This window comes from Topomyia yanbarensis, chromosome 3 (genome assembly GCF_030247195.1).
Source record: "Topomyia yanbarensis strain Yona2022 chromosome 3, ASM3024719v1, whole genome shotgun sequence".
Classification (NCBI taxonomy): Eukaryota; Metazoa; Arthropoda; class Insecta; order Diptera; family Culicidae; genus Topomyia; species Topomyia yanbarensis.
Window position 1 is genome coordinate 165,558,837 of NC_080672.1, and position 22,393 is coordinate 165,581,229.

At 34.4% G+C, this 22,393-nt stretch overlaps 1 protein-coding gene across 1 annotated transcript in view; it reads left to right on the plus strand.

Annotated features, from left to right (window-relative positions):
* Window positions 1-22,393, plus strand: part of LOC131693040 (hormone receptor 4) — a 125,110-nt gene that overhangs the window by 88,722 nt on the left and 13,995 nt on the right. The gene's annotated exons all lie outside the window — the stretch shown is intronic.

The window sequence follows — 22,393 nt, forward strand, 5'->3', positions numbered from 1 at the left end:
AATTATTTGAACTTGCTAATATAGTTTGCATTTATCAACACAATGGTCACAAAATATCAAATATGACCATTTTTGAGAAATGTTTTTACAAAAAAACAATTTCTAAAATAAAAAAACACCCATTATTTTGAAAAACATGAATTTCACATCAATACCTATCGACATGCATCATACATGATTATTAGACCGGCAACAATTTTGACTTTTTTTTCGGATCACTGTTAAGTCAAACTTCAAAGGCTTCAATATTATTTGTCAAATACGAGCTTTTTCCGAAAACTCTAGTTCACTCACAAGAGTTTTCAAGTTTGTATGCGAAAATATATTAAAAAAATGGCATTAGACACAATAAATTCAGTAAAAAAGCGTCAGAATCATCTTGTGCATCCCAAAATTTGCAGATGTATAGCTTTAGATGTAAGGATCAACATTGCCGAAAACTGCCAGTTGATCCGATTTTGCAGTAAAAAGATATTCTCATATAAAGTTTTGTGTTGGCTCTCTTTCTCGCACATGCTTAGAATAGAAAATTCCAAAAAAATTGGTTGGTCTTCAAAGTTGAATAACTTTTTTGGGGAACCTCCAATCAATATACATTTTGAACTAGAGCTATTGGATAAAGCTCATATTTTGCATATGATTTGTGCATCCAATTACCAACTGAATTAGCAGTGTTAAAAAAAGGTCAAAATTGTATCCGGTCTAATGATTATTTTAGAGCCCAGATTTCCATAATGATAAATCCTTCACACTTATTTTTTTCTAGCTGATCCCAGCTTTTTTCGCATCTTTTGCCAAAATCTCAACAGCTGAGATCTCAGTAAACAATTTTTTGGCTGAGATCTAAGAAATATTTCACCGAAAATCAGCAAACGGATCTCACTTGACTGAGATATTATTTGCTTTTTATTAGACACTAAATTGAATAATATTTTTTTTGTAAATTATGTTTATCAATTCCTAAAAATGAGAACACAAAATTGAAAAAATGCATATCGCTAGATATTGATGTGCAATTCATGTTTTTATGCAAAATTATGGGTGTTTTTATTTTAGATTATCAATAATTTCTCAAAAATTGTCATCTTTGTACATTGTGCGGATTATTGCAAACAAAGTTAACGTGAAAAAAGTTTATATAGGGTAATTTCGAGCTTCCTCACTCTCTATATTTCACTTTAGTACGGTAATATGATATTTCGAGTTTGTTTTCGAATAATTACAACACTAGAGATGTAAAATAATCCTTATTAACCCATGAAAATATTATTGACCCATTATTGTTCAACCTACTATAAATAGTAGGTGCTAAGAATAACTCCTATTACTCAAGTAACAACGCATAATAGGCATAACCAATGAGTTAATATTGTTCATATACTCTTGCAGAATACGTTTAGAGAAATTAGAGTGGTTAAACCGGTGTTTATGTTTTGTTTTTATTCAATTGTCCCTTAAGGAGTTACACATTTTTGTCAACATGAAAAAAATTGATTTTTTTTTTAAATTAAATTGACCATTCGTGTTTGATACGCTGGACCGTTGACTCGCTGCGCCGACAGTAAAACTCGATTATCTGGAGTTGTATTTTGTTGAAAAGTTCAATCGCAGCGATCACGATATCTCAGGATCTAATTAATCGATCAATCTGAAATTTTCACTAGTTGTTCCTTATTGTATCAACTAATTTGTATACACATATGTTTTACATTTTATTTACATTTACACCGAATAATTTGCTAATTCTACTAAGTATCAAGTGAATTTCAAATTCATTACCAATTACCTTAACCATAAGGGTCACTGATAATACATAATTTTCCTTCGTTGTGTTCAAAATAGCTTTTTGAATCTCTAGATTTCTAATATTTAGCTGGCCTTACGTTTTGTTGGTAAAAGTCATCTACACATTTTATGCTTGTGCATAACTTTTTCAAGAGAAATCTAATGAAATAGAAGCACCTCGGGTATCTTGTCATTTTTTTGTGGTTCGATAATGCTCTATTATGTATTTTCGAATACTGAAATAAACTCAACATTATTTAGAATGGTGTCCAGAAATCTGAGAATTTTTTGTGCCTATTCTTATTTTAGTTATATGCAAAGTGTACATTGGAGTGGGACACGGTTAATCGAAAAAAAAATGCTCCGAGCAACTTTTTGGGTACCATTTGGGTTCTAGAACAACTGCGTACATACTTAGATCGATCCGTGAAACTATATTTTTGCGCCCACGTTTCAGAGTTTACATGAGATTTCGTATGGGAAATTTGACTTTCACTAAATAATTCCTTCAGGACTCGCCCATTACCTCTTAAAAATAAATCGACATGTGCATTTTATAGGAAATTTAACAATGAAATAAATTCTCGAAGATCGTAAAACGATCTGATGCTTGTAGAAAAAGTTATTAAACAAAAGCAGATTTATGGTTTGACGATTGATAAAGAATTCAATTTTCATAGCATCACTGCTGCTGACGACTGAATTATACACAAAATTTTAAACTCTCTCTTATTGTGTACAAAAGAAGTCTCATTTTATTCCTAAAAACTAATGCGAAGTGACCAAACGACTCAGATCATTAATTTGGACTCAATAAAAGTAAGTCAAAGAAGATTGTATATGATTCGTAATCCAATAGCAGTGGTGCTAGAAAAAAATGAATATTTTATCAATAACTTTTTCCACAAGCGTCAGAAGACATGGTTTCACTGTTAAATTTCCTACTAAAACCACAATTCAATTTATTTGTAGGAGGTAATGGGCTTACTCCTGGAGGGATTATTTAGTAAAAAGTCGATTTTCCCATACGAATCCCATGCAAACGATGGGCGCAACAATATAGTTTCACCGATCGAGGTAAAAATTTGCACGATTGTTTAGGACCCAAATGTTACCCAAAAAGTTGCTCGGAGCAGGAATCTATTTTTGTCCCACCCTAGTGTACATTGAATAAAATGACATCAACTGGTTTTTGTAAGCTTAAAGGTAGGGGGGCGAGAAAACTTTGTGCGTCTTTTTGTTACCTACAGCTATTTACAATTGTACAGAGTCTTACAAAAAAATGCGAGTATTTTTTATAATGAATTTAATTATCTAGCGCATCGAAAATTGCTATTACAAAATTACCCCTAAACGATTGTGTTTTTACATACTGTAAATAATACTGCAATAAACAATAATTGCTTATTTTCAGGTGATTTGCGCGAGTGGTCCCGGTTGGAGTTTAATGAAAGCGAAGGCTTTAATATTTTGTTTTTGCTTAGATTTTCAACATCCGGTTGAGGCATTACCTGAAGTTGATTGATGATTGTTTAATTTATTAGGGAGTGACTTTAAATTGTGAATTCATTCGTCACTCAGACCTGAAGTTCATTTCAACAAAATTATCAATACTATATCTACTAACAAGACCTAATTTATAACACAATTTTGTTACAAAAGTAGCATTCTGTTATAATCTTGTTATTTCATTCGTTCTGATATATCGGACCCAGTTGAGCTTTATTCGCTTGATTAATATCCCATTTAATATCCAATATTAACTCAAAAAAGCAAGCCTCGATTCAACATCGTACAGTGAAGCGGTCATGTATAGTTTCACTTTAACTTATGACTTATAACAAAAATCGATTCGATGACATTGCACTGGTTTTAAAAGTAGTATGGGGCCGTACACAAATGACGCAGTTTTTTTCGGCGATTTTTGACCCCTCCCTCCCCACTCGTAGCATTTGGTCACAAAATTCTAACCTCCCCCTCGTAAATAACGTAGCATTTACCTACCCCCCACCCCCCTCGTCCCACGCAAAACGCCCGGTGATGAAAAAAAAAATTAATTGTTTTTCAATTATTTTAAATACATGTCCTTCCAAAATGTTTGACGACTTTTATCAACATTTTCATTATAACAGCAAATTGCGTACAAAAAAAGCCCATTTCATGACAAATATAGTGTTGATAGTTTTGTTTTGAATTTTATATGTCAAGAGGAGCATGAAGACAAGTTCTCTCAGTTCACAATCGTGCAGCTGCCAATGATTCTCCATACGTTCATCAAAATTACTAAATTTTGTTTGGTTGAATCCGAAGTGAAAATTTAATTCAGCTTCCAGACTAAGTTAGCAACATTAGCTAACTAATGTAGCAAGTTGTATCCGCATGCAAAATCTTTTCGTATTTTTGCGAACTTGTAATTCCGCGAATCGTAAAATTTACCTCATGAAAAACCGCATCAAAAGTAACTTGTTTGAATTTAAATTCATTTCTCTTATGAATGGAGGATCATTAAATTGATTCCTCTAAACAATGGGTTTTAAACTTAATGCTACGTCGCACAACTTCTGACCCTACTCTCCCCCTTGTCACACTTCGTCACAAATTTGGTATACCCTCCCTACCCCCCAAAATGCTACGTCATTTATGCATGGCCCCTATTTAACAAAATATTTCGATTTAACGTAATTTTTACCTCGAATGTATGTTAACACGCAAAAAAAATTTAATGTCAATGTTACTAAAACGAAATGTTAAGAATCAATATCAATTTGATTCTATGATCCACTTCCAATGCTTAAAGAAACATAATTTATTTTCGTTTTTTCGCTAGATTATGTTTAAGATTCTGAGATACAAAAACATTCTTATTTTGATACCTCACAGCAACATGTATACACGAATTTGTGGTTCAAGTTATTTCCTGATAATAGTTTTATGGGTTTTTATGTGTAAGCTAAAAATAGATAACTGGAAAGATATGGTTGATGGAAGGTATAGGGCGGTGACGAGATATTGGTGGACGGTGAGGCCCACTAATAGGCATTGGGGCTGTAGCAGTTATTACGAAACTGTTGGAAATTTGTAATGAAATCTTGACAGTTTCTCGATGTTAACGCACCCAACTAGAGCTTGAAAGAACGTAAGCTCGACACCTTCATTATGGATCGCAAAAAAAATGCAATAGACGATAATGATGGAAGATACAAGTCTTCCTTCAATGTACGACTCATGGTAAGCTCACGGTGTTTTTTATCAATACCGGTGCCAGTCATTACTTAATCTAAACAGATGAAGCACACAAAAGCAATGTTAGTCCGACAGTGATTGTGATTATATTCTTCATACATTACTGCGTATTCTGTATACACCAAATGCTTTTTTGCACGGGGGATGCGTTCCGTGCAAAAAAACCGTGTAAAAAAAATCCATGTTATTTTGAGAAACCGTGTAAAAAAAATCCGTGCTATTTCGAGAAACCGTGTAAAAAAAATCCGTGCTATTTTGAGAAACCGTGCAAAAAAATCCGTGTTATTTTGAGAAACCGTGCAAAAAAAAATCCGTGCTATTTTGAGAAACCGTGCAAAAAAAAATCCGTGTTATTTTGAGAAACCGTGTAAAAAAAATCTGAATTTTTTTATTAACAGCTATTTGGTTATCGTATTTAACAATGTTAAATACGATTTAACACAATTTTCCCTGTGTTTTTTAATTTTCCCTGTTGGACATTTTAAATGCCCAAGGGGGCTGTCAATGTGCCCAGTAGAAGTGTTTTAATTTTTCGAGGAGGTTTTTTTAGAAAAATGTTTTTTATTCGTTAAAAGAAGTTATTGTCCGTTGAAAAGCAATAGTTAAAACGGTAAAATGTTTCAACTATTTAGAATTTGTTAACTTTTTGTAGATTACACTGTGCTACAGCAATTTTAAATTTTTTAAATGAACTAGTATAGCAATTGCAATACAAAGTACACACGAAATTTTGAAGCAAAAAAACATTTTTTTGGGACCTTTGCCACAACAAAATTAGCTACGTTTCAGCCGATTTTCGGTTTTGTAACATTTTTTGAACGAAGAAAACTAGACCTTTCGAACAGTATGCGGTCATATACAGTTTGATAAGAGACATTGTTCGCTTCTGGGACAACAATATCAAAATTGTCATTTTTTGCGATTTTTTCATGTAAATGGTTATCTTCTCATTAAAAGAATTTTCATGAAAAGTAAAAAAAATCATTTTGATACAATGACTCTCTTGCGCAATTGAAATGTCAGAAATTGTCAATTTTCAACGGCCTATTGATTGGCTTTTACTTAATTAAATACTCTTTCCTGATAAGAGGCAGCATTTACCATTTTGCAATGTTGGCAGACCCCTTCTTTGCAATTAAAATTTCCAAAACTGCACTTTGATGAAAAATTCTTTCCTGAAAAGCTGAAAATTCGCTATTTTACACTCTTGGATCTAGTTTTTTCAACGACTGCAACCTGTGCCTGGGTGGATATCGGTCCGTCCCGCGAGGCAAACTTTGCAAAATCGTACGAAATGGCGACTATCTGCCAATTAAACACCGATCTTTAGGAGGACGATAAAGTTTTGTGCATGTGTGTCTCAAAAAGTGTGATGTCCTCTAATTTGTCTAATTGTGAAAAATTTTCTCCTGTCAGTGCGTTTGAGTCGTCTATATCTATACTAAACCAATTTAGAATTAGAACCGCCTTTTGTCTTGTTCCTATTATTCTTCCCTTCGTCTCCTAGGTCTGAAGCGGATTAATCGACTATTAATAAATATGATAAAAGATGCCAGTATTGGCCCTTATTCGCAAATACTTTAGGCAGCCCTAAGTTTGCGCCGCTAAAACAACAAAAATGATCCATAAAAAATTGAAAAACGATCCATAAAAAAGTTATCAATGTTCCATAAAACAAAACTGAAAATCCATAAAACAGTGTGAATGATCCATAAAAAGGGGTGATTTGATCCATAGATTATGTAAAATTGAACCATAAAATGGTCGCAAAAGAGCACTAAAATAGTAATAAAAGAGCAATTAAATTCAACCAATGCCCCATAAAAATATTGGAAATGTTCCATAAAATGATACATTTTGCGCCATAAATTAACTGACATTGATCCATAGAATATTAACAATGTACAATAAAACACGTCGATATGTTCCATAATATCGACAAAAATGTTCCACGGTATTACAAAATGGAGCAATAAAATATCAGAAAAAGTTCCATAAATTTGATGAAAATGTTTGCTAAATAATTTTTCTTGGTCCATAGAAGATGTAAAAATGAACATTAGAAATGATTCATATATCGAACGTTAAATAATGGTTCATGTATATTTACAAAACGATCCATAAGAAAAGAAAATGCAAAACGATCCATTAATATGTGCTTATGCACTAGAAAAATTAAATTTAATGAATTCATGCAAAATTTTTGCTGTTCGAACTAATAATAAAGTTTATTACATTTGGTTGTAATGTCAAACTACAACAAACCATGCATACATGCACTGCATATAACTACAACAAACAAAGCATACATTATAGTTAAACTTAAGCTTCCGTATCCCACTAGTCATTATGGCAACTCTTTAAACGTCAGGGTATTTATGAAATTAGAGCGCTGAGAGTTATTAGACCACTGATACAGGCTGGCATGAGTCGCAAATACTATCTGAATAACTATCCGAAGCGAAAACGGACACTTTATACACGAACACTGACTAATGTGGCTACGCCACATCGCTATCTAGTGCACTGTCCGACTTCGCTGCCGCTCAGTCGGCTTTTAACTAGCTATAGCCCCTATGTTTAAGTAAACCGGGCAAACGAGAGGACCACAGGTTTGCTTGCAATTCCAGCTACGGGTTAATCAATGCCTCGTCCAACGGATCCTCAGCGGCTTTGCGCCGCTTCGGATCCTTGGCCTCGGATATGCGGCCAAGCCGCATCACACTAGCTCCCAGTATAAGCTCACTTGTTAAAACACTGTCACTGTTATGAGAATTATTAAGCACAACTTATTTTTTCAGTTTACCATAAAATTTCGCATGAATTCATTAAATGTATTTTTTCTAGTGCATAAGCACATATTAATGGATCGTTTTGCATTTTCTTTTCTTATGGATCGTTTTGTAAATATCCATGAACCATTATTTAACGTTCGATATATGAATCATTTCTAATGTTCATTTTTACATCTTCTATGGACCAAGAAAAATTATTTAGCAAACATTTTCATCAAATTTATGGAACTTTTTCTGACATTTTATTGCTCCATTTTGTAATACCGTGGAACATTTTTGTCGATATTATGGAACATATCGACGTGTTTTATTGTGCATTGTTAATATTCTATGGATCAATGTCAGTTAATTTATGGCGCAAAATGTATCATTTTATGGAACATTTCCAATATTTTTATGGGGCATTGGTTGATTTTAATTGCTCTTTTACTACTATTTTAGTGCTATTTTGCTACCATTTTATGGTTCAATTTTACATAATCTATGGATCAAATCACCCCTTTTTATGGATCATTCACATTGTTTTATGGATTTTCAGTTTTGTTTTATGGAACATTGACAACTTTTTTATGGATCGTTTTACAATTCTTTATGGATTATTTTAAATATTTTATATGCAAAAGTACATTTTCCCAATACTTTATTCACTACAGCTGTGCTATATTTCTTCTCGATCTTATAACAGAATTTGAAAATCTCTGTTCTAAATAGTCGATATTGTTAGTTGTTATGATGTACCAATAAGCTAGAGTAGTGACAATATTTTTCAGTTCCACAGATACAATTTCCCTTTATTGGATACTTCAGAGTTATTCGCATCTGCTCTCGGAGACCACCAATCCTCCAAACGACTCAATCTGCTCGAACCGAATGCTCATTTATACCACTGAGCATTCAACTCGAACATATCACACCGAGGAAGCGATTTATTTTTTTCCAAGAACCAAAGCTCGAGTGAAACAATCAACATTCTCGTAGGTGCCAGTCCTGCACATCTTCTTGGAACCAGCTAACATATCCAAGCTCGACAGCTAGCAGAAGTCACATATATCTCCACCCAAGCGAAGTGATCAATTCACTTGTAAGTAGGACCACTCATCCACAAACCAGCCATGAACACATCCGTACCAACGAGAATGGATCATACCAGACGAAGGCCACAGGTCCAACACCAACTTGTCCCATCTCAGTAAAAAATAGACTTGTGCCTGTCCCTAACTCTTTGAAAGCTCTATTTAATCAGAGATCACTAATTGGTTGGTAAAAAGAAATATCAGTCGTTATCTACTCAGACCAAACAATACGTATTGCGTATCCCTGCATATTAAAATCTCTGCTATCAGTTTCTAGCTTATCAAACTGAACAAGCAAAATTAATATACTTTGTGTACCCGGGGGAACTTGGCCATATACCAATTGCTCCATTGCCAATGCGATGTGAATATTATTTGATGATATCTAAAAAGCATACAATCCTATAAAAACCATTGCCCAACATTATTGATTTTCAACTACCATAACTTGAATTTTGAATATGTAACAACTCATTTCCTAAAATTGAAAAATACGCGATTTTTACACATTGACAGATCATATCCATTTGCATTGCAAATATCCAAAGCCATTTATTTTCAGCTGCCGTTAATAAATGCCTATTAATTTTTTTTTTGCCCGGTTTCTAGAAATAACACGGATTTTTTTTTGCACGGTTTCTCGAAATAACACGGATTTTTTTTGCACGGTTTCTCAAAATAACACGGGTTTTTTTGCACGGATTCTCGAAATAACACGGATTTTTTTACACGGTTTCTCGAAATAGCACGGATTTTTTTTGCACGGTTTTTTTTTACGGGATGATCAAATCATTAAACTTGTATATCGAAATAGGTATTTTATACATAAAAATCGTATTATTTTGCAAAACCGTGCAAAAAAAGTCGTGCAAAAAAAACCGTGCAAAAAAAGTGCGTGCAAAAACAGAATCCGGTGTAGGAATCTGTATGTATTACTCTCAACAACTGCAACGGATAGAGAATGGTCGTTAGTAGAGATTGGGATTCGAATAAACTGTACGTACGATTTAAGATGATCGAAGACTCTGGATACTTGGCCCCCAGGAGTACCATAATAAATGTTCACGTTAAAATAGAAATCTAGGAGATAGATCCAATAAATAATAAGCTAATAAAATGTGTAAAAAAAGGAGATAGATCCTCGTCGTACATAAGGACTAAACTTTTTTTTTAAATATTTTTGTATTGTAATTAAAATGTCTTATTCATTCTGATGAGTTAGACTTTTAAACTGAGGTATTGTATCTGTCGTGTACAAAATGATTTAATCCAACTTTTTCCTTAAGAACTATAGCGCTACAATGGCTCGATTTGGTTGTTTTTTCTGCAAGTAGAACTCCTATGCTTACAAAACTTTGTGACTAGTCGTTTGGTCGTGAACTCAAGTAGTGTTCTCTTTTTGAATTCTGCGATTAGCTGACGGATAGGTTGCTCTATCAAGATAAAGATGAGACAAAATAGAAACACAAATTTTCTTACTTACTAAAATTAGGCATTGTGCTCTTCATGCACACAATGGTTAATCCAACTTTGTTGACTATTCTTATAAGTTATCCTGAATTCTGAGAAAAATTTGCGACGAACTTTATGAAGTGAATATCTGTTAGAATTGGCGAATACTTGGCAAGGTTAAGATAAATATGTTGTTTATGTTCAGAACAGTAATCTAATTGTTTAATTGAGAATATGTGGTTTCTATGTCACTGTTAGGTGGACACAATCAGTAATATCCTCGTAAATATTTCGTGTGATGAATAAAAAAAATAATTCTATTCGAAAACAAATATTTCTTTTGTGTTTCGATTTTGTATAAAATTCGATTTAACGTACATGATTGAATCGGAAAATGTATGTTAAATCGAGATATACCTGTATAGAGTCGGGAATATCCACAAACACGGGAGTATTTGAGTGGTTTAGAAGTAAGCGTTGCTTAAAGAAAATATTATGTATTTTTAGTAGTTTAAAAATGGAATCAGGAATCTGAATATATTGGCTCAAATAACTCGTTACCCGTATGTAGTCGGCGGCATTACCGTATCTCCTTATCATTTCCTGAGCGGAAAGTAAGGAAAAAGAGGAGGGAGGAAGTATAATTGGAAGTGTGGGAAAAATAACAGCAAAAAAATAAACAGCAGGTAGCTTAAACTCACGAGTAGAGGAGACCGAGGAGGGCTGAAACAATTTTTTGTTTTTATTAGATAAATCGACAAAAACTGTCATTTGATGATTGCTTATTTTCAAATTTCTTACTTCTGTTTATGCTTTATCAAATTACAAATCAATAACAAAGCATCAATATAATGATTTTTGTAACAGTGTTCTCTTTGTTTCAACTCATACCGAGGTAAGTTGAAACAGCAATCAATGTGAGTTGAAACAAATAACCAATTATTTTAAATATTATCAAAACGTGTTCTAAAGCATCAAATGTTGCAATTGTGTCAATTTTATTCGTTTTCACAAGATAATTCCTTAAAATGACATGCATTATTATCATTATTTTTCACAGTGTATATCTACGTATAAACTAACACTTGCTTTGAAAATTTATGTTAGATTTTGGTTACAAATGTAGGAATTTCTGCACTGATATCAGCAGTAATAATAGTAAAATACTTTTCCTAACCACTAATTAACTATAACTGTAAAATCAAGAAATTTGATACCCATTTTTCGTATATATTTAGTTTTGAATTATTGTCCAACCACTTCCCCTAGGACATTCTGCATGCATCAAAATGGTTGATATGACCAGTGATACTATTTATGACTACAAGTGATACAGGTTTATGAAAACAGATAATATGGTATCCATGTCGGTAGTATTTGGTATATTTTGAATTATGGTTACTTCGCTCCAAGTTTCAGAAAGAGATAGGAGTAAACAATTAGAACAAATGCATATTGCGTGGTTATTAATGACCTAGAACTAATAAATTGAGAATGTTGATCACTGTTTTCAATTCAGGAAAGAGGAATCTTGATTATTATTTTTTGTTCAGGAACGTTAATGTGATTATAACATTATCATAAGACTAGAAGTTCATCATCGAGGAGAGTTGAAACAAGGTGTTTCAACTCTCCTAGGACGAGAAGTAAGGCTTGTTCCACAATTTACAATTTATACATGGCAAAGATAGAAGAAACGCATATAGTTCATAAATGTTAACTGTATGACTTCATAATGATTTTTTCTTGATAAAATATCACTTAATATCCTATTTATACCAATTTGAAGAATATAACGAAAACTTACTTTTGCTCGCTTTTTCTAGTGTACTTACCGTAAATACTCAAACACTCATTTAACGTAGTTAGCGTGTATTGGAGGATTTGTGGACACGATATAAATAAAATAAATGCATTATAGTTGAATCCCTAACGGTACTGTTTCGCTAGTAATGGGCACTGTTTCAACTCTCCTCTGTTTCAAATATCCTCGGTTTCCCCTACTTCAAATCGGCTGCGAGTAAACCTGAAGCTCTTTATCACTTTTGTATGTCTCTGTGTTTCACTCGTCCGGTCGTCTATATAAGGACGGCCGAAAACTTGAAATCGCAATTGTGCTACTGCTGGACAGTTGCATATCAGATGATATGTGGTTCCGTAGTCACAAAGATCAGATTACTATGACTCAGCGCGCTGAATTGTTGCCATGCGATAATTGTGAGGCTTCGTAAAGCGTAGGAGTTTTTTCGGAATCACTGGGCACGGTTGTTCTAGAAACACTTTTCTAGATTCTGGTAGCAAGATCAACATGGTTGCTGTTCCAAAGCCCAGTAACCTGCAGTCTGTATGTACATGATAGAGCTTCTTGTTTGAGATGCATGTGTAATGGTTTGATAATTATAAAGGCTTCAAGGGCAGCAGTCGGAGTTGTGGTGAAAGCACTAGTCAACGCTATGAGGGCTATTCTTTGCAGATGGTTTAGCTTTGATCGGACTGTCATCACCTCTCACCTCTGCCACCACACAAGGCATCCGTATGACAATATTAGGCGTACTATTGTCGTGTAAATCCAATAGTTTTATTTTGGTTTTAGAACCCGGATCTTTTCAAAAGTTTTTTCGCATTGCCCGAAGACCATGCACGCTTTTTGGACTCTGAATCAATGTGAGCAAACCAATTCAGTTTGGAATCCAATATAACTCCAACGTATTTGACTTGATCTGCACACAGTAGCTCAGAATCAAAGAACTGCAAGGGACGAACTCCGGTTGTTATTCGCTTCTTCGTAAAAAGAACCATTAAAGTAGTGTTTGGATTCAGTGATAATTTAACTTGTCGGCATCACTGTTCGACAGCTCTTAATGTATTATTACTGTATTATGCATCGGAACAATCTTTGACTTAATGCAACAAGCATTAAGTCAAAGATTGTTCCGATGCATAATACAGTAATTAGTATTGTATTCGCCCGCAATCCCTTAGGTTGGAATTCCAAGCATATTGAGTTTTCTCAACAAGCCGTCGGCAACCAGGCTCTCAAGCAAAGGTGAGAGAACGCCACTCTTAGTCGAATATGCTCAATTTCCTTATCTCTGCCTGTCTACGTGAGGAGCAAAGAATGCGGTTACTAAGCATTGCGTATACCCAACCCGAGATACTTGTAGATACCCCATGACCAGTGATGTCCCTATCCTCTGTGCAGTAAAGCGAAATTGAAATTACTCCCCACACTCTGGCAAGCAAAACGAGAGCGCTTCTCTTTCGTTCATATACACCACCGTATTTGATATGTGTAAGCGCACGTTGATGACAGAGGTAAATTTTCATACACCCAACACTGGAACGATCTAGAGTGTGGAGAAGAGCTCTTAAAATTCTCTGTGGCGTGCTCAGATAAATTCGCCACCGCGCGCGCCCCAGAGTCGCTGGGGTGTATTCACTGGCGTGATTTCACTGGCGTGTATTCACTGGCGTGTGATCTTTGATTTGTTTTCGTCTTACAAGCGGCATTGCGGGTGAGATTGATTTAATTTGCATAGGTTGTTGCGTTGTGTTGTGTGGATGGCGGTGGCTTATTTCAAGCTTATATGATTTTCTACTGAAGATTTCATAGTTGCTTGGTAAAGCTTGCGAGTTTATAGAGTGTTGTTACACTACCGTGGGAAACCTGAAGTATTCGAGCCTAGGGGCAAACAAGGAAAACGTTTTACGTATCAATGTATCGGCTGGTATAAACAAAGTTTTATAATGATCTGTAGTATCAGATTAATCGTATAACAGATGTAAGACGGGATTTGTACATCCACATTAGGAACGGCCTATTTTTTGTTCGACTGATTAACTCAATGGTAAGTTAACTTATTTTGATTGCGAATTTGGCGACGCCAAAAAGTAAAGTAATCCATTACAAGTAATGTCCTGGTATTACACACGTTTGTAATTCTCTCTCACTCACGCGAGAAGAGGCTTATCCGATGTCCAACTTTTCCGAGATAGAGTCCACATAAAACAAGATAACGTTCACGAGAATTCACATTGTTACTTGTTTTTTTTCTGTAGCGCGTTATTAAAAATAATGACGTGCCAATTTAGAAGCGCTTCTATTTGACCGGTACAGTGCTTTCAAGGGGTTACAGCACTGTAGATTTTTTAAAACATTTAATTTTCATTTATTGGTTGAATTTTGTTTACTGGGGCTTTAGGATGCTGAAAATGATATTTCAAAAAATGAATCGCGAAAACAATAAATAAATATTCAAATTTTTTCGCAACGCCTCTTATGTATACCTCGAATATACTGAAAACGTTAACCGTGTTGTTCTCGAAATATTTTTTTTTTTTTTTTGATCTGGCCGGAAATGTAACTCGAACAAATGATTTTTGATCAGCCTAAAATTTTTACAGCATGTTCAAGATTACTTTCTCCAGCGATGTACGTGGGATTTAATTTTTTCATTGCATAATTTTTTAATAAGCAAATTTTGTGTCGATTTTTAACACATTTTCAGCGTTTTTCGACTAAAAAATGTGCCATTTCGCGAAAAATCAAGACATAGAAAAAATCTTACGTATGCTGCTTGCTGTCGTTCTAAGAAGTCTAAAAAGCTTTGGTTTTTGGTTCTGGATCAAAAATTACGGGACATAGAGTTCCGGCCGTGGACCTCTTCCAAAAATAACTCCCCGGCGGGAAAGTGCTGCACAGCCACCATCTTGTGACGAAATTACTCGAATAAATCATTTTTTTGCAATAAAGTAATCAAGCATGGGAAAAATCGCATCGTGAACCGATCGTTCGCGCTTCGCAAGCAAGCTTTCTTCAGTTGTGATGCATTCTGTTAGCTTCGAAAATGATACCTAGCAACCTGTCGTTACGGACACAAGCGATTCAAAGCTATAACAACCAATGAAGAAGCACATCAGTTGTGTTTTAATTCTTTCCTTCCCCAACGCGGATGGCTTCGTTCGCGAAGCTCTTCTCGAGCGGTTCGCGGTTTGCATAGGATTTTCATTACACAGTTTTATTTCATTTTCATATTCGCACAATATAATTAATACTTGGAAAACCATATACCATTTTAAAACTAGCTGATAATCAATGGTTTTAAAAATTTGCAACAATGCTTTGCCAACAAATAGGCCGCAAGGAACTTCAGTAGATCAAATTGCTAGTAGTGTATCACAAAACTACCCATAACGCGATCTGTCAGCAAAAAATCCAGTGCAAAAATAGGTACTATGTTTTAATCATGCATGAAGAAACCTTTGTGAGCTTCGCGAAGCTACGTGACAAACATTCACGAGCGAAGAATTGACGCTGCTCTTAAATTTTTTAAGCTTCACTTCTGATTCGCATCGCCCATCTAGTGACCTGCTCTGAAGTTATTAGTCTTCTCCCTTCGTGCGTTGATTATGGTTAATTATTGAGCACAAAATTTTGACTACTTTGTGATCCACAGTTAGCAGCAGTCGCGCGAGTGAGCGAATTTTCCCATGCCTGAAAGTAATGTTATATATCTCATTAACCCTCTGGAAGTCGCGCTTATGGCCCACTGAACGAGCAGCCGCTGATGCTTTAAGACGGGTTCGCTAGATTTTCAGAGCAGCGTGCACTGCCGGAAAGTTAAACATAATCTCGATTCATCTCATTATTGCGTCAAGATAAATTCCCGAAATATGCCTATTTTTCGTGCTCTATAGTGGTGTAACCCCTCAATAATTAGTTCTGGAATCTTTTGACGGCATTTTTCTTCTGTACCATCATTAAAATAAATTAGCTGGTTTTCTCTCGAATTTCCATGCGATGGAATAATAAGAGAGAGAATTAAAATTAAAACCTAACATGTTCAGGTACGAGTATAGCAAAGAAGTTCAAAATGGCAAATCCACCGTCTTTGCAGTACATACTAAATTGTTCCAAAGAACATTTATCTGTTTACCGTGATTTTATAATTTGTAAAACTTATAATATTAAGTTTATGTATCAGAGGATGTTTATGACCTCACCGAATGAAAATCTTCTTGTGTAAACCTTGAACCTATAGTTGATTTCGTGACGTGAGGATGTGCTTTTGTTTTCATTTCGATCCGAAAAAGGAATACGATCTACGTTTATCCCAAAAATTAACGTAAACTTAGTATTCTATACATATATTAATCAATTCACCTGTGTGTATTCATGCATACACTTCGAATCGAGTACACTTCCGTGATTTTTATTCTTAGTCCAATTAGGTGATTCAAATTTTCTGATAAACAGAAATATAGGATTTTATTCCTGATGAAATAAGTTTTTATGGATATTTAGTAATATTATATCAGACAATACTAATTATCCTCAACATATTCCATTTTCTTCTCAAAATTTATCAATTTCGTATGCTCTAGTAATGCTAACAAAGTAAATACATAATAGTTTAATAGTTCCGCACTTAAGGTGTGAGTCACATTTTAGTCATGCTTAGGTCAGTAAAAGCCAAATATTTTACGCTTTTTTTTGGCTATTCTCGAGCGACGTAGCGATACAAAAAAAAATTCTAATATATTTTTTTTGAAAATCTACACTTGTACTGCATTACAACGATAGCATTAGTTAGACTAATAATATAGTGCAATAAAAGCAGAATGTTGAAAGTTGTTCTACGTGTCTTATGAACTGCCCTAGAATTTTAATTGCAAATATGGGAAATCGTTCAACGTATCTTTGGTATGTGTGCAAAGAACTAGAATATTTGAGTGAAAATTCTGCTAAAAATCGATGAAAAGTTTTATGGGTGATATCAATATATTAAACGAAAGCATTTAATCCCAAAAATGATAAAAAAATGTTAAGATTGTTTATTGACCAATTTATGTATATGAAACTTCTTGTACCATTGCCACTACCATGTATCATTAATATAGCCATTGCTAATTACGGCTCCTATGGGACATGCAACTATAGATACATTAGCTCAACTATATATAACTTTCATACTCGGTCATACAAACAACGGGTTGTTAAGAACCGGCCACCATACCAGAATTTGCTTTTTTCCATATATATATATATATATATATATATATATATATATATATATATATATATATATATATATATATATATATATATATATATATATATATATATATATATATATATATATATATATATATATATATATATATATATATATATATATATATATATATATATATATATATATATATATATATATATATATATATATATATATATATATATATATATATATATATATATATATATATATATATATATATATATATATATATATATATATATATATATATATATATATATATATATATATATATATATATATATATATATATATATATATATATATATATGACAACATACCATTCAAGCACCATTTTAATTCTGTCGATTGATGATTTTTTTTACACGATGGCTTCTGAAAAAAGCTTCGTTGACACTAAAGTAGCCTGACGCTTTATCCTATTGAGCAATCGCCGTAATATTATACAACGTAGTTTTTTATATCATGTTAATCTACAGGTTTTTGGAATCTTTGAAAATCCCTTGGAAATCCCCTGTTCGAAGATCGTGCAAGAACTTTTTTCTATATTTTCGTTGATATAAAAGTTCGCAAGCGATCTTTTCTTCTTCCGATATTTGCTTGAACCGAATAATGTTCCCAAACATCGGCACTCTTGAAGTTCACTGACGATTTTTTCCGTAGCGATATTTTATATTAGTGAACTTCTTATTAGAAAATCGGCGATGAAAAGATTCTGTTGTGAACATTGATATTTTGATATTTTCCCAACACTACCTTTTTGATAAAACACCTCATTCAAGAAAGTTATAATGATTAATAATTTATCACACAAAAATCGCTTGTTTAAACTTGAGGAAACACCTTACTTGTTACTTGAAAATACGAAAATTTCATAGAGATTGACAGAGATTCCGACAGATACTGCCAGATACCTAATACTTTGTTATGCTGTTGATATTACGTGCAATGAATCCGTGCATTATAATTACGGTCTAAAAGACTAACTGACGCAAAAATCTAGAATACGTATAATAAACATTGTTGCTGCTGACCCATTTATAACATCCTTTTATGGAACACAAGATTCATTGTTCATTTAAAATAAGCGTGAACACTAGTGGCCTTTTTTCTTGACCCCGAAACTGAGCCAATTTATTTCGCTCATTGACGCGCAGAATCCCGGTCCTAGCTCCCATGCTCTTGAAACATTCGCTTTCGTCTGCTGTTTAAACGATTTCCACGCAAAATAATAGACAAATAAACAAATGAATAACGGGTGAGCGCTCAATTGTGATGTTGTATGTAAATTGATTATCGTCACAAGCGTATACCTAATTTTACTGAATATGTCAAGCCTGTCGACGAAATCTAAGATTTCGTTTTAAACTTATAGGATTAAGTTATAATAAAACTATTAATACTTATAACACGAGTTTGCATATCAGGTGCCTCTGGTCATTATAAAACTCTCTATACGATGATACGTAAAAAGTTTTCCCAATTTGCTCCGTACTTTTAGTTTTGCAGGTAGTGTGACAATATTTTATAAACTCGTTCGCTTTACCAAGCAACTTGTATGAAATCTTCAGTAGAAAATAATATAAGGTTGAAATAAGCCACCACCATTCACACAACACAACGCAACAACCTCTGCAAATCAAATCAATCTCACCCGCAATGACGCTTGTAAGACGAAAACAAACCAAAGATCACACGCCAGTGAATACACGCCAGTGAAACCACGCCAGTGAATACACCACAGCGACACCGGGGCGCGCGCGGTGGTGACTTTATCTGAGCGCGCCACAGAGAATTTAAAGAGCAAGAGAGCACGGTTATCTCGCACCCAACTACCTCAACACCAGCGCACACTTGAAATCGGTCTATACAGCTCCGAAAGAAAGAGCGTTCTGCTTTTTTCTGTGGTGTGTGATCATTGTATCCTCTGTGTAGGCATCACACTTACGTGCCAGTGCATCACTAGGGTGAAATGCCATCACTGCCCATGACCGCGCGTCGCTACCAGAATAGACTGGAAGGACACATTGTTTGAAGTATCCTCAATATCTAGGAACATCGTGAAGCAGAATGGTCGTGGATTTCCCACACTGATATGCATGTTGCATTTTGTGCAGTGTATATTTAACTAAACTAACGTTCCTCATGTGATGATCGATTATCCGTTCCAAAGCTAACACAATGAATTAAGATTATATTTTTCGTCCGTCACACCATATCTAGTTTTTGAGTAGTTCATCTGAAAACCTTTCGATCTTGAGAATTTTATTTAACCTGCTAGCCTTATTCAGACTAAAGACATTAGTGCATAGGTTTTGCCAGCCAGCCCGCTCTGCAAATCTAAGACATTTCTTATATGCACTACGAGCTAACCTGAAAGCTGGAGTCATCATGGTCATCATGACGCCGGCTACAAGTTCTTCTCATATCCTTCTTCGTTCTTTCAAGCTCAGCCCTCCACCAACAAGCTTCTTCGTAGGATGCTGCTATGAATGAGTTTGTCGTATCCGCGACGTCATCCAATTCGTTTAGTTGACTAGTTGTTGGAAATATCCATTAAATTTATATATTCATGATCGAATAAAAACAGTTCAGTTTCAGTTTGGAACCCGCTAATTTTCGAGCTCATGCGAAACTCTTTCATTGCAAAGCGTTATGTCTTACATCTCCTCTCTACCAGACCTCGCAAAAGATGGTCGGTTCCCTACATTCAGAATATGGAAATTTGTGCTACTGACGTTCTCCATCAGTTCAGAGCCTCTCAGATCGATGTCTGAGCTCCCCCATATGATGTGATGAGCATTTGCATCACTGCCGATAACACTAGTTTACAAGAAAAATTAAGCTTCGAGAAAAAGTTTTTTTAGCCTAAGTTTGGGTCACTGAACACGAAAACAATCTTCATTTTTTGTTCAAAGACGCGATTTTGAGATTCTTTAGTTTTCAGTCAATATTTCGTGTGAAAATTATCCAATTAATTTTATCAATATGCAGGTTGGATGCATATGCAGGTTAAGATGCCCTTTCCAAAAACATATAATATGTAAAATTTTTAGTGTTGCAAGCGAACCAAGTTTAAAAAAGTGATTTTTTGAACATTTTTTACTTAGTTGTTTAATAAAATTTTTTACGGCGAAAAAAAATTTTTTTTTTCGAGCCTTTTAGAATCCATAATGACAGATATTATATTTATTTTAATTTTAGGCCTAATATCAGTAACATCGGATGGAAAATGTTGATGCAATGGCGCATTGAGCAAAATTAAAATTTTGTACTTTTAGCAGAACTTACCGTGGTGCGGCAGTGTAGCACTGGCCTCATAAGCCAGTCGTCAAATATTCGAGCCTCTATCGGGAAGGAGTCTCAGTGTGATCGTAGCACTAGCCACGTAATGTTATGTAAACTAAGAATCGCCTGCGAAGTCTGTTGAAAAGAAGACAAAAATTCCTCTAAGAGATTGTGCTGTCAAGGCTTTGTATGCGAATTTCGCTTAGAATCTGAAATAACGCTAGTTAAATATGTAATCACCACAGAAAAAAACAAAACTTTTCAAACGAATATTTACACATTTAAAAATATCACTTGGTTATACAAAGGAAAACTCCGAAACAATTCAAATGCCGCAGTTAAAAAACGCTATACAGGGTGGCAATGTGTAATTGATACACTCATTTGAGAGCCTCTTTTTGCACCACCACGAGAAATCTGCGTGTATTTTTTTTTTTGTAAAAGTTAAATTCCATTACGGTCCAGCAGTTAATGAAATGCGATATCAGGGTTTTTAGGACGGGAACATGGTAGGTGACTAGTGCTGGATACAAGCTCGAGAAGACTGTACCCAACACAAACGATAACTATCAAGTGTTGGAAATCATTTCAGCCGAAAGCATGATTGTGCGAAAATTACAAAGTTACAATTTTCATTCAGTGCTTCATACCATCTACAACTTCATTCGATGTATGTGACTCTTGGCTTAAAATTTATGTAAAATGATTACCTATCACATTAGAGCCTAAAAGAACTTTCTTCCGTCCTTCATTTGTTATAAAAAATTAACTCGAAATATGCATTTTTGAAAAAAGTCGAAAATTATACTTTTTTTTGCTTTGGTCGCTTGTATTTATAATAAATATACATTTGATCTACGCATATTATACATTTTCGGAAAGGGCACACCTGTCGAACTGTGAATTGTTGTTTTTTCGATCGGATCCTCTTTGAACGAGATATAGAAAATTAACTAAAAAAGTTAATGACAAGTTGGCATCTCCACTCTCCCTATCAGACACGTTCCCATAATTGGGTTAAATGCCATTTGCAAACGACATGTTTATTATGCGTAACAAATATAATAAAAACTACGACATGGGATCCATTGGTGATCCATAAGAAGAATGGATGGGAGAACAGCAATACTAGCAAATACCGACTACCATATGACCGGTGCAAATTTGAACGAGTGACGTAGAGTACTGCACTGGATGATTTTGAAGAAAGGACCAGGAGTACGATTTTACGAAGTTTTAGCTTCCGATGACCCTACATTTTCTGACAAAGTGAAGTTCTGGAATGTTGAGATTTTTATCACTGTTCAGGAAAGCAAAAGTATCATAAAGCTAGTATCAGGCCTTCATGAGACCTCTAGAAGTCACTTTTGAAGGTATTCGTAAATGTAGATTTGTCGGTAGACGGTTCCAGATTTAATAAAAAAGACCTAATTTAACACATCTACAGATTGCTTGCAACAAAAAAAAAACTTTTTGTGCAATTCGACAGCTTTATCTTAGGCCAATTCAATAAATTTCCTACATGAAAGTTTACTTTTTTTAAAACGGTTTTTAAACTAAAGCTTTGGAAGTTAAACCTTGGCGTGGAAGAGCCGGTATATTAATATATGCTGATACTTAGTGTAGAATTAGATTTTATCCTTTATGGCAATTATTCAACCGCCAGAAAAAAACTTAAAACGTTGGTACACAATCGAGA